We start from the raw sequence: 13,354 nt of genomic DNA, 5'->3' as shown, positions 1-13,354 counted from the left end.
GTTTCATAGATGAAAGCCCGAGCCTCTGGTATGGAGAGAGTAGATATGTTTGTCAGGGTCCCGTGTCTAGGCGACAAGTGTGCTGAAGTAATCATAGACCTTTGAGAAGGCTTTTACACAGCCTTGTACTCCTCAAATACCTTGGCATATACCACTGACATTGCTGGCAGGCTGTGAGGTCATGAAGGAATTGTAAATTTACAATCAGAACTAAGGTGAAATTCACTTCTCAAGTGTCCAGTTCATTTTGATGATAAATGCAGACATGAAAGCCCACCTGCCTTGTGGGGGATTAGCTTAGGAATTCCCCGAGTTTACACCAATGGGTTAACAAGGCATAAAGAAATATAAAGTCATAAAATTCTCACACCTGAGTTTGGGTAAAACAGATTGGCACTCCAAGAATATGGGTGCAAAGACACCCTGAGAAAAGGGAGGTACAAAAGTGCCAGAAATAGGGAGGTGCAAAGGCACCCCAAAATAGGGAGGGGGTGCAGCGCCCCCCAAAATAGAGAGAGAGTGGCAAAGGCCTGAAATAGAAATGGCACAAAGGTGCCCAATACACAGGAATAACAAGATTAGATTATTCAGGGTGAAAGCACCCTAAATTTAGCACCATAGCAGAAAGCTGCTTTCATAGGAAAATAGGACCAGGTTAGGTAAATGGTGAATTGGACTATGGACCGCTGCACTGCAGGCAAAGCAGCCCAGAGCAGAGATGGTTAACAAGAGAGAAGTTGCCTTGTTAACCCTGAGGTTATTCCTCCTATCTGTCTCATCCCCCAGGCTGGCAAAGATAAACAGGCACGGAGTCTCCTGTCTGCTGTTAACAACCATCTACCCATCTGCCCAGCGCCAGGATTTTGTTTTATATTCACCCCAAACCCAAACACTGTATGTCTTCAAAACCCCCTTTCCCCCCTCACGTCCTCAAGTTAATGTTCATAGTTTCTTTGTCTCTTTGTACATGCCCATCATGTATGTAAGCCTTCTGATCTAAATAAATACGAGACCAGGCCCCTTATTTGGGGCTCTTGTCTTTTTCTGAACATTAGCCATCTCTCTCGCTTCAATCCTGTGTCCGCTCTTTTGCTAGACAAGAGACAACTTGAAACTTAGAGTCCATGACACTGCCTTTGTTTTTATTGATAAGGAATGCTCATTCTTGCTGTGAGCTTCTTCGATCCACTGGCTTCAGAAAATATCCCATTTTCCCACGCTACAGAAACACTACAGAAAGTACTATCTCCATAAGTAAAGGAAGTGCATGCTTAAAGAAGGAAGAAACATTTTTGAAAATTAAACAACGTGGTTGAGAAGAGAGTAATTATAAATCAAGTAGTAAATTCAGTAAAAGAAAGGTGTTCTTCTTGCCTATTCTTCATTCCTACTGAATTTTAGATTCATGTCGTTGATTTTAGAATTTCATGTGAAATTTGATTTATATTTTATCTCTTTAGCTTTTCATGTTACATTAAATAAATTAGTAAAGTTGTCATATTTTTGTTTCATACCTTTTAGATTTTGTTGGTATTGTGAAAAAGACTTTTCTATACACATTAGTTCTGTTCCTGTGAGTTCTCTTGACAGCTTTGCTTTCCAGAGACAAGTGATGCTGCACTACATCTGATCCTTATTGGCTGGAGAGAACATGTTCAATGTCAAATCGGTGTTCCACTTAAACACAACTTCTGCAAATGCTCTGTCTGTAAGTTCTCCTTTAGCTTATGTTCTCTTTTTGGTCACGAGGCAGTGGCAGTGTGGGAGTTGAACAGAGCAAGGCAGGGCTGCAAAGGCACTCTGAATGTGTTTTTCCCTTCCCCTGGCATCCTAAATCTGTCTCCAGGATTTAGCCCTTTAGGCCAAATGGTACTTATTAATACTGTAGTCAGAGATGATGGAATAAATCACCTCCATATAAGAAGAACTAAATATTACTAGAAAGAAAAAGCACTTCTGTAAGTGAAGCAATACAGTGGAGACAAAAGCTTATTATTTTTAGAAATTAATAATATAGTGTCAGATATACATACATACACACATTTATTTATTTATTCATTTATTTATTTAAGAGTACTTTGCATACTGACTTTTGAAAATACATTACTAATTTTTAGTATGTCATGTAGATCTTGATCGAAACTGAATTAAATCCATATTATATTCCTCTCTGGGAACATAGTATTCTGCTCTGCTTTTTCATCTTTGGTGGTATCAGAAAAATTTTATAATGTTTTCTCTGATGATTCTTTATATCCCTTGTTAAATATATGACTTAGTATTTTGGGTTTTTTTGGTTGTTGTTTTTGTTCTTGTTAATGGGTATTTTTTTCTTCTCCTCTACCTAAATATTTTTATCTTGTACTTCTTTGTGGCTTAGTCTGCCAGAGACCAATGATGCTGCCTCCCACATGGTTTTAATTTGCCTGAGAGGAACATACCCAATGTCTTATTTTGGTTTCACTTAAACCCAACTTCTGCAAAGGTTGTCGCTACAGCCTGGCTAGAGAGAACTGGGTTGTGGGGTTGCAGATTTGGGTGAAGAAATGTGATAGCATGTAGACTATGGGTGTGCCTTCCAGAGTGCTCTGCTTCTCTATTGAGAAAAAGATTCCATATGCAAAGAGAAGTGAAGGGCCGAACAGTCATACGAAGGAATATGTATCACCCCTCTGATCTAGGTCACAACTAAGTGCTACACTTAATCCAAGGATGGGCTTGCGATCATAGGTCTGTAGGGAAATGACAACTATAAATATCAACATCATAAAGTGTTTACACTTCTAGAAATGCAGAGGATACTTCATTTATTTATATCTACTCAGTCCCAAGTGAGTTTCAGAATATGCTCTGCTCACTAAATTGCCAATGAATCCCAAATCAACTATTGGTTTGACCTGCATCAAGCAGGTGTGAACGTGATTTTTGCAGTTTCAGAGTCAACCAACACATTCTGCGATATGTAAATGATGGAAAGGAAGTCAGGAAGGGAGGGAGGGGATAGATCCAGCTATTTGCTTGGCTGTCTTATTGCTGGTTAGTTTCCTGCGATGGCAGAACCTAAAGTATGAGTGGCTATTCCCTCCTATTCCTTCCCTCCTCCCCTTTCCCACCTAATATAAAGAAAGGCAGGCTTATTTTGGCTTTTGACACTAAGACTTCTCCCCCAGATGTATTGGATCCTGATCAACAAGGCTAGTGAGAAAATAAAGACAGATTGCCAGGTTACCCTTCAGACATGATGATAATGATAATTAATAAAAATAATAATAATAATAATGCCTAATAATTACTGAGTGATTTCTATACGGCAGACACTCTTCTGCTAAGTGCTTTTACTATATTAACTGGCTTCATCTTCATGATACCATGAGGTAGGTATACTTTACCAGCTAGGAAATTGTCGCATGGAGGAGGTGGACGCCTGCCTAAGGTTGCACCATTAGTAAGGGGTGGAGCCAGAATTCAAACTCAGGCCGTCCAACCAGAGAGGGGTGACTGTGCTACACTGTGGCCCGGAAGGGCATTTACATACACTTCCCCTCACGGGCACTAGACCACATAATTCTTCTTCTTCTTTTTTTAATGTTTATTATTGAGAGACAGACACAGAGTGTGAGCAGGGGAGGGGTAGAGAAAGGGGGGGTGACACAGAATCTGAAGTAGGCTCCAGGTTCTGAGCTGTCAGCACAGAGCCTGACGTGGGGCTCGAACTCACAAATTGTGAGATCATGACCTGCGCTGAAGTCGGTCGCCCAACCAACTGAGCCACCCAGGCGCCCGACCACATAATTCTTCTAAAGAAGGAATTAGGCACCTGGCCACATACACCTTCAATGGCCTCCTCCTGGCAGTGTTTCACCAGTATGAGCCTTTGGTGGAGAGTTACATTTTTGTAGCTCTTCTCTGTGGGCACCTTATGGGTAGAAAAGAGCTGTTCCCCATCCCTCTGTTTTTCACATCTGTCGCAGTATTTTGTTCCTGCATGCATGCCTGCAGGGATGAACACTCCTGGTCAGTTCTAGTGTCATTTATCTAAGGGTTATTTAAAGAGGTGACACATCTTAGAGATTTCATGCTCAGCTGAAGATTCTGAAATTTTGTTCAGTTATACTAGAAATATTACAGGTAAAACACTTTGAGTCTAAAAAGTGTTCAGCTTCATCAAAAACCAAAGCAGTTCCTGTGCTGAGACCATTGCTAAATGCAGTCAAAGGGTCAAGGCTTGCACCCAGTCCCAGAAGTTCTAACACAAAAGCTGCTGTACTTTAACTACAGACTGGACATTTATTCTGAAAGTTTCCTTTTGCAGGAAAAACAGTGTGAACTTCAATAGGGCTCTCCTGTCTCTGCTTGCTTGAGTGGCACAGTTCCTGGGTTTTGAATTTAAGGCTTGCTGGATTTGGGAAGTGTTTGTGTTTTTCCTCTTTATCTGTGAGGTACAAAGTGGTAACTATTTTAGTTACGTGAAATGAGTGGGTAAAAAAGAAAAAATTGGAGGGAAATGAGAAATAGAAATGACTAAGATATATAAAAGGATTGAGGGGCACCTGGGTGACTCAGGTGGTTGAGCATCTAACTCTCGATTTTGGCTCAGGTCACGATCCCAGAGTTGTGGAATGGAGCCCTGCAATGGAACCTGCTTAAGATTCTCATTCTCTCTTTCTCTCTCCCTCTACTTCTCATCCCTGCTCACATGCTCTCTAAATAACTAACTAACTAAATAAAAGGATTGAAAAGTGGGCTTGGGAGCATAACTAAGATTGGAAAGTTTGTGGTCATGATCCCAGAGGGACTGTGAAGTCATATGGGAGGAGAAGAAAGGCAGAGAAGAGACCCAGTGGGGACAGGGTGGGCAGGTAACTTCAGAAATTCTACACAATGTTCCATATGTAAGTGTTTCATATACCAATTTCACTGAACTGAGATGTTAATGGAGTTTCCATGCCCCCTTCCCTGCCTGCCACCACATGTTTGGGTATGCCTTCTTTGTGGTTTAGTCTGCCAGATACAAATGATGCTGCCTTCCTTTTTTTGCTTTGTTAGCTGTAAAGACAAGTATTTAACAATTTATCACGGTTTCTCTTAAGTGTGGTTTATGCAAAGATTTATGTTCCATCATTCTTCCTCTTCAACCACAACATGGTCTAATAACTACTTCCTATGCCCAGGCAGCTTCTCCCTTCCTACAACCATCAAATGTGTTAGTTTCTCTGAGGTTTCAATGCACATTTTAGATAGTAACAGAGTCTTTGGTCAGTCCATCAAAAAGCTTCACACAAGATGTGAAGCACATCAGAACAAACTATAAGTAAAGACATCAAAAGAGTGTAGATTAATACTCCCAACTGTGAAGGCAATTTTCAGTTAGTCACTATATTTTACAGGGTACCTTCTAGGCATATGAAGCCAGCATAGTAGTAACTACACTGCAAAACTTTCCAAATGCAGTTGGGAAACCCATTTCAATACGCTGAATCTGAAATTGTTTGGCATGATAGTGAGAGTGCCTAGTTATGGACCAGACAGACATAGGGCCACTGTCTCAACAGTGGCCTCAACTCTCTCTCTCAACAAAGAGACAGGTTTGAAGGGAGAGGGCTGCAGTAACCAGGGGGCTGGACCTACAGAGCTCACACTTAAACAGAGATAGGAGCCATGCTGCCTGCCAGCTCAGGGTGTAGGCAATAAAAGGTCCCCTGCTGGAGGCCAGCATATCAGTATATGCTGGCATATGCTGGCCATCAGTACGAACATTAGTATATTTTCCAAACAGTGAGTCCTTCAGGGCCTGGGCTAAATTAACCAGCACTCTCCCAATGGTAAGTCTGATAAATCAGCTCTAATTTGCTTTGTATTTTAGAATTTTGTAAATGCAATAGCTGATAATTTGAGCCACATTGGTTTACAGTGCTACTGACTCAAGAGCCATGTTGTTACTCAAGTATAAGAATAGGATTTTGCATTGCTATGCAAATTTATCCGTGACAGATACTGTGTCTCACTACCCATTCACATACCTGTTCTTTTCTGGTACTGAATAAAAATATATGACATTAAGACGTTTATAACAAGATTGATACCATGAAAGGCTCACTTTTAGCTCTCCAGAAGTCTGTCTCTTAGAGTTTGTTGTATCTTTCTTACTCTTGCTGAGGCATCATCCAGTAAGCTTGCAAATTCTGTAATCTCTTTCTTCCAATAGATTTACTACATCTAAACTTAAATATAAGTCTAGGAATCCTTTCTGACACTAGGACACTGAAAAGAAGCATCCTTCTATTCCCTTATTTACTCAACAGATCTTTTGATCAACTGGAGAGTCTGGGCTACCCTAGCAAAGGATAAATTTCTTTCCTAATTATCTCAGTTACTGGGGCTCCTTAATATGGGAGTTTTTACTGTATCACATAGGGGAAATGAAGGATATGACTGACTTCGTGGGGTTGGTTTGGGGAGATCAGCTGCACTGTGTCAAGTAATTCAGTGAAAGGCACTATCATTTCCTACTCTAAACATTTTGATCTGAACATTTCCTTCACATCAGAGCTCCACGCACCTCTGATAAATGGTGAAGAGATTCTGAGAATGTTTCTGAAAACCTTTAGCATGACAGAATTTGGTCACTTCATATTGCTATTTCTTCTTGATTTGGTTTTGGAAGTTGGTGACTTTCTTTTTTTAATGTTTATTTATTTTTGAGAGAGAGAGAAAGACAGAGTGTGAGTGGGGGAGGGGTAGAGAGAGGGGGAGACACAGAATCCTAAGCAGGCTCTATGCTCTGAGCTGTCAGCACAGAGCCCAACACAGGGCTTTAATTCACAAACCATGAGATCATGACCTGAGCCAAAGTTGGACACTTAACTGACTGAGCCACCCAGGTAGGTACCCCAAGTAGTTTGTGACTTTCTAGGAATTAGTCCAATTTATCTAAGTATCTGATTTATTTGTATATACTTGTCCATACTATTGCCTTTCAAAATTGATGTATAATTGACATATAACATTATCTTAGTTTCAGGTGAACAGCATGATGATTCAATATCTGTATATATTGCAAAAATGATAACCATAGTAATTCTAGTAACATCTGTCAACATAGATAATTACAAACATTTTTTTTTCTTGTGATGAAAACTTTAAAATTTGGGGGCACCTGGGTGGCTCCATTGGTTAAGCATCTGACTCTTGATTTTGGCTCAGGTCATGATCTCACAGTTGATAAGATGGAGTCCTGTGTTGGGCTCTGTGTTGAGCATGGAGCCTGCTTGGGATTCTCTCTCTCCTTCTCTCTGCCCGTCCCCTGCTCATGTGAGTGCTCTCTCTCAAAATAAATAAAAATTAAAAAAAACTTTAAAATTTCTACTTCCTTCACTTTCAAATATGCAATACTGTATTATGAACTATAGCCAACATGCCATACATTACAACCTTGTTATTTATTTATTATTTTATAACTTTTGACCTCCCTATAACCAATTTCACCCACCTTCTCTGGCAATCACCAATGTTTTCTCTATAATATGAGCTTGGATGTTTTGTTTGTTTGTTTGTTTTGTTCTTAGATCCCACATGTAAGTGAGATCATATGGTATTTGTCTTTCCCTGTCTGACAAATTTCAATTAGCATAATACCTTGAAAGTACATCCATGTTTGTCATAAATGGCAAGATATCATTTTTTATGGCTGAATAATATTCCATTGAATATATACCATGTTTCCTCTATTCATTCATTCATCAATGAGCACTTAGGTTGCTTCTATATCTTAGCTATTGTGAATAATTATGCAACAAACATAAGAGTGCAAATATGTCTTTGAAACCCTGTCTTCATTTCCCCTAGGTATATACCCAGAGTGGAATTGTTGAATTGTATGGTAGATCTACTTTTAATTTTTAGATTCTTTTTCTTTTTTGCTGATCTGATTAGGCTAATTGTGCTGCCATGTCTTTGAATTCAGTGATCCTTTCTTCTGTTTCATCTACTGGTGAACCCCAATAGTGTATTTTTTTTAGTTCAGTTATTTTATTCTTCAGCTTTGTGAATTTTATTTGTATTTTCTTTTCCTTTGTTGAAATTCTCCCTGTGTTCATCCATTTTTCTCCTGAGTTTGGTGAGCACCTATAAAGAACCACTGCTTTGAGCTCTTTATCTGGTAAATCTCTTCTGTCCTTTCCATTAAGGACTTTTTTTCTGAGGTTTTATTTCGTTTTTGTCTGGAACAGATTCCTCTGTTTCTTCATTTTGCTTGACTCTGTGTTGATTTCCATGCCTTAGATAAAATAGCCACCTCTCCTAGTTTTGAAGGAATGGCCTTGTGTAGGAGATGCACTTTATTTTTCAACCCTGCTTTAGCTTTTGGTTGACTCTCAGACTTTCGTGATTATCTAAGCAACTATTTTATTTTCATCCTTGTTCAAAGTCCATGCTAATCTTCGCTGTATTGTTCCAATTTTAGTATATGTGCTGCCAAAGAAAACACAACTTGTTTTATTTTCAGGGCTTCTAGTAGCTTAGGGTATGCCAAAACCTGTCAGTGTCCTAAATGGGAGGATCTCAGTTAACACCAAGATTCAATCTGTTTGGAAGCCAGACCCTCAAGCAGCAGCTTTTAAGGAGGCAAATATATGCAGTGTTGTGGGACTGCAAACATAAGCCCTTCTGGCCACCAGAGCCTGACAATCTGGTGGTGTCCTTTGGGTGGCAATTGCAAAAATTGTCATGCTAGTGTAGAAGCTCCTTTCTAGGAGATACTGGCTAGTTAGAGCTAGGCAGTGGGGGAGCCCAATGATGGTGTCCACCAGCCTATGTTCCTTGAAAACATCTCTATAGCATCCTAGATATGCCCCTCAGGCTGATGCTCCAGGACAAACAAATAGGCTTCTTTCACAGACAGACTCAGTGTATGTTTCAGTCTGCTGTCTGGGCAGCACCCTTGAGGCAGTAACCTTCCAAGAATTTTCTTCCTAATTGTTATAGTCTTGTGGGATCAATTAATGCAGCACCCCCCCCCCCCCACTTGGCCACTAGAGCCAGATAACCAAGGAATGCCCTGAGGTCAGTGGTCTTAAAAACTGAGGCAACAGACACATGTAAAATCTCCCCTCTAGGAGATACTGGAACTTTGGAGCATGGTAGAGGGAGAACATAAAAATGTCAACCACCAGCTGGAGCAAGGCAGAAGGAAAGTGTAGCAATGTCTCCTACCAGCCTCTGTCCCTGAAGAATACATCAGCAGGCTCCTAGATATATGTTAAATTAGATGCCTGCCCCTTAGGCTGATGCTTTAAGAATAAGCAAATGAGCATCCTTCATATAAAGTCTGGGTGCCTCGCAATTGGCTAGTTCTGTGCTGGGCTCCGGGATGAATGAGTCCAAGTGTACAAACCTTTAAAGAGGCATTTTTCAGTTGAGCATATCTTTTTTTGGAGGCAGGGTATGGTGTATTTTATTGGTGGTACATAACAAAGGAGGGCTCCCTAAGGCCTTCCCCTTCTTCAAGGGGTCTGGGATGGAAACTGTTTCAAGGTTTGGAGATTCTCAGTGTGCTGGGGGATGAGTTGGGGCAAGCAGCTAAGGACCTCTCTCTTCTTTTTTTGCTTCACTGGGGCTGGATGTTCAGGGGTCTCTTGCTCCTTGGAAGCCATGTGGACAATAAGGTTCACCACCCAGTGGCTGTAGCCAAATTTATTGTTGTACCGGGAAATGAGCTTGACAAAGTGGTCATTAAAGGCAATGCCAGCCCCAGCATCAAAGATGGAAGAATGGGTGTCACTGGTAAAGTTGCAAGAAACAACCTGGTCCTCAGTGTAGCCCAGGATTCCCTTGGCCCAACATCAAAGGTGGAAGAATTCACGTCACTGTTAAAGTTGCAGGAAGCAACCTTATCCTCAGTGTAGCCCAGGATACCCTTGAAGGGGCCCTCTGATGCCTGCTTCACCACCTTCTTGATGTCATCATATTTGGCAGCTTTTTCCAGGTGCAGGTCAGATCCACAACTGATGTGTTGTGGGTAGGGACATGGAAGGCCATCCCAGTGAGCTTCCCATTCAGCATAGGGATGACCTTGCCTTCAGCCTTGGTGACACTGATGTTTTGGGCAGTCCCTCAGCTATCACACCACAGCTTCCCAAGGGGCCATCCACACTTTTCTGGGTGGCAGTGATGGCAAAGACTGTGGTTATGAGTCCCTCCATGATGCCAATGTTGTCATGGATGATGTTGGCCAGAGGGACCAAGCAGTTGGTCATTCAGGAGGCATTGCTGACAGTCTTAAGGGAGTTGTCTCATGGTTAATGCTCATCACAAACATGGGGCCATCAGCAGAAAAAGGGCAGAGATGATGACCCTCTTGGATCCACTTTTCAAGTGAGCCCCAGCCTTGCCAATAGTAGTAAAGACACCAGTGGACTTCACAACATATTCAGCACCAGTATCACTCCATTTGATGTTGTTGGGATCTTGCTCCTGGAAGGTGGAAATGGGCTTTCTATTGATGACAAGTTTTATGTTCTCAGCCTTGACTGTACCATTAAATTTGCCATGGGTGATTTCATACTAGAACATGTAGTCCATGTAGCTGAGGTCAGTGAAGGGGTCACTGATGGTGAAAATATCCACTTTGCTAAAGTGAAGGCAGCCCTGGTGACCAGGTGCCAAATATGGCCAAATTCATTTTACTCCAACCTTCACCGTCATATCTCTTGAAATCAGGAAATATGATGCCTTCAGCTTTTTTCTTTCTCGGAATTGCCTTGGCTGTTTGGAGTGTTTTGTGTTTCCACACATATTTTAGGATTATTTTTTCTATTTTTGTGAAAAATGCCATTGGAATTTTGATTGAGACTACACTGAATTGGTAAATCACTTGGGGTAGTATGGATATTTTAATAATATTAATTCTTCCTATCCAAGAATATAGGATATCTTTCTACGTATCTGTGTCTTCTTCAATCTCTTTCATCAGTGTCTTATAGCTTTTAGAGTACAGTTCTTTAAATTCCTTTCAAAGAACTGGTTAAACTTATTCCTATGTATTTTATTGTTTTTGATGTTTTGTAAATGGTATTATTTTTTATTTCTATTTCAAACAGTTCCTTATTAGTGTATAGAAATTGCTGCTGATTGCTGATTTTGTATCCTGCAAATTTACTGAATTCATTTATTAGTTCTAACAATTTTTGGTGGGGTCTTTAAGATTTTCTATATAAAAGATTCTGTTATTTATAAATAGCAACAGTTTTACTTCTGTCTGTTTTGGATGATTTTTATTTCTTTTCCTTGACTGATTGCTCTGGTTGGGACTTCCAGTATTAATGAAACAGAAAGAATGGGCATTCTTGTCTTTTTCTTGATCTTTGAGGAGAGTCTTTTAACTTTTCACCATTGAGTATGATGTTAGCTGTGGGCTTGTCATATAAGGCCTTTATTATGTTGAGGAACATTCCTCCTATACCCAACCTTTTGAGAGTTTTTATCATGAAATAATGTTGAATTTTGTCAAATGCCTTTTCTGCATCTACTGAAACAATAATATGATTTATATTCTTCATTCTGTTAGTGTGGTGTATCGCATTTATTTATTTGCATATATTGAACCATCTTTGCATTCCAGGGATTAATCCCACTTGATCATTGTGTATGATTCTTTTAATGTGTTCTTGACTTCACTTTGCTAGTATTTTGTTTAGGATATACGCATCTATGTTTTTCAGGGATGTTGGACTGTAATTTTTTTTTTTCTTGTGTCATTGTCTGACTTCAGTATCAGGGTAATGTTGGCTTTGCAAAATGAGTTTGGAAGTGTCCCTTCCTCTTCAATTTTTTGGAAGAATTTGAGAATGATTGTTACTAATTCTTATTTAAGTGCTTGGTAGGATTTACCTGTAAAGTCATCTAGTTTTTTTGTTGGGAGATTTTTGAGTACTGATTCAATCTCCTTCCTTCCTATTGCTCTACTCAGATTTTTTATTGCTTCATGATTTAGTCTTGGTATGTTATGTGTTTTTAGGAATTTATCCATTTCTTCTAAGTTATCTAATTTGTTGGCATATAATTGTTCACAGTAGTCTTTAATGATACTTTTTATTTCTGTGGTATCAGTTGTAATTTCTCCTATTTCATTTATAATTGTATTAGTTTGAGTCATCTTCTTTTTTATTAGTCTAGCTAAAAGTTTGTCAATTTAATTTGTTTCCAAAAAACCAACTTTTAGTTTCATTGATTTTTTTCCTACACTTATGATAGCAGGTTTATTATAAAGGATGAAAATCAAGATTAAACTCAGAGTGATGTTTGGGAGTTTCCCAAATGTGATATGATACTTTTGTGCATTCAGGATGCATTACCTCCTGACACTTTAATGTGTGTAACCAAACATTGATCTTTTTTTAATTGTCTTTATGGTCTCTATTTCACTTATGTCTGTTTTAATCTTTATTATTTCATTCTTTCTGCTAACTTTGGGCTTAGTTTATTCTTTTTTTTCTAGTTCTTTGAGGCCTAATATTAGGTTATTTTTTTAGGTCTTTCTTTTTTACATAGGCTTTTATTGATATAAACTTCCCTCTTAATTTTTTTTAGTGTTTATTTATTTTTGAGAGAGAGAGAGAAAGAGACAGAGAGAGACGGAGAGACAGAGAGCAAGCAGGGGAGGAGCAGAGAGAGAGGGAGACACAGAACCTGAAGCAGGCTCCAGGCTCTGAGCTGTCAGCACAGAACCTGACATGTCGAACTCATGAACCACGAAATCATGACCGGAGCTGAAGTCAGACACTTAACCGACTGAGCCACCCAGGGGCCTCTAAACTTCCTCTTAGAACTGCTTTTGTTTCATCCTATAGGTTTTGATATGCTGTGTTTCCATTTTTGTTTGTTTCAAGGTACATTTTGGTTTCCATTTTGATTTCTCCTTGATCCACTAGTTGTTTGAAAGTGTGTTGTTTAACTTCTACATATTTGTGAAATTTTCAGCTTTTCCTCTTGTTACTGATTTTTAGTTTCATACCATTGTGGTCAGAGAAGGTACTTGATATGACTTCAATCTTCTATTTATTAAGAGTTATTTTGTGACCTGACATATGATTTATTCTGGAGAATATTCTTTGTGCACTTGAAAAGATATATATTCTGCTACTTTTGAATGGAATGTTCTGTGTATGTCTGTGAGATACATTTGGTATCTCACAATCAATATATTTGGTCTAAAGTGTCATTCACTTCCTTTTTTTTTTTTTTTTCTGTTCGTTTTCTGTCTGGATGATCTATCCATTACTGAAAGTGAGATATTGAAGTCCCCTACTATTATTGCATTGCTGTCTATTCTTCCCTCCAGATTTGTTAATAATTGTTT

The 13,354-nt window shown here is 39.4% G+C and overlaps 1 non-coding gene and 1 pseudogene across 1 annotated transcript; both read right to left on the bottom strand.

The window, feature by feature from the left end:
• Positions 1–8,373: 8,373 nt before the first annotated feature.
• Positions 8,374–8,485, bottom strand: LOC131515586 (U6 spliceosomal RNA). The gene has a single exon (XR_009263650.1). It is a non-coding gene; the product is annotated as a U6 spliceosomal RNA (small nuclear RNA).
• Positions 8,486–9,500: 1,015 nt separating this feature from the next.
• LOC131515388 (glyceraldehyde-3-phosphate dehydrogenase-like) lies at positions 9,501–10,593 on the bottom strand (annotated as a pseudogene).
• Between the last annotated feature and the right edge of the window lie 2,761 nt (positions 10,594–13,354).

This window comes from Neofelis nebulosa, chromosome 6, assembly GCF_028018385.1.
Source record: "Neofelis nebulosa isolate mNeoNeb1 chromosome 6, mNeoNeb1.pri, whole genome shotgun sequence".
Lineage (NCBI taxonomy): Eukaryota > Metazoa > Chordata > Mammalia > Carnivora > Felidae > Neofelis > Neofelis nebulosa.
This window is presented reverse-complemented; position numbering and strand designations above follow the sequence as displayed.